Below are 567 nucleotides of genomic sequence, written 5' to 3' on the forward strand. Positions count from 1 at the left end.
TTAGATAAACTAGTTAAAAAACGTTAAAAAAGAAAAGGGTAAAAGTTAAAAAATTTAGCAGAAGAAGAGAAAAAAAAATTGAAAAAGAAAAAAAAATTAAATTAACTGCAAGACTAAAGAATCATGGGGAGAAAGCCATGAGTTCCGTGCTTTGCTTTCTCCTCCTCTGGAATTCCGCTGCTCTCCTTGGTATTGAAACTGCACTCCTTGGTAGGTGAACTTGGTTGTGGCTAGGTTTCTTGTTGATATTCTGGGGGAAGGGGCCTGTTGTAGCGATTCTCAAGTGTCTTTGCCCCAGGTGGAGTTGCACTGCCCTTACCAGGGGCCGGGCTGAGTAATCCGCTCGGGTTTGCTTTCGGGAGCTTTTGTTCCCTGAGCGCTTTCCGTAGAGTTCCGGAGGATGGGAATGAAGATGGCGGCCTCCCAGTCTCCGGCCTGGAGGACCCGAGAGTCTGGGGCCCCACTCCTCAGAGCGCCTTCAGAGAACAGCGCCCAATTGCTCCCGTCACCCTGGCCTCCGGCCGCGTTCCGAGCTGACAGAGCCTGCGAGTGGTTCAAGGTAAACCC

This window comes from Lontra canadensis, unplaced genomic scaffold (assembly GCF_010015895.1).
Source record: "Lontra canadensis isolate GAN:19392208 unplaced genomic scaffold, GSC_riverotter_1.0 scaffold20, whole genome shotgun sequence".
Taxonomy (NCBI): domain Eukaryota; kingdom Metazoa; phylum Chordata; class Mammalia; order Carnivora; family Mustelidae; genus Lontra; species Lontra canadensis.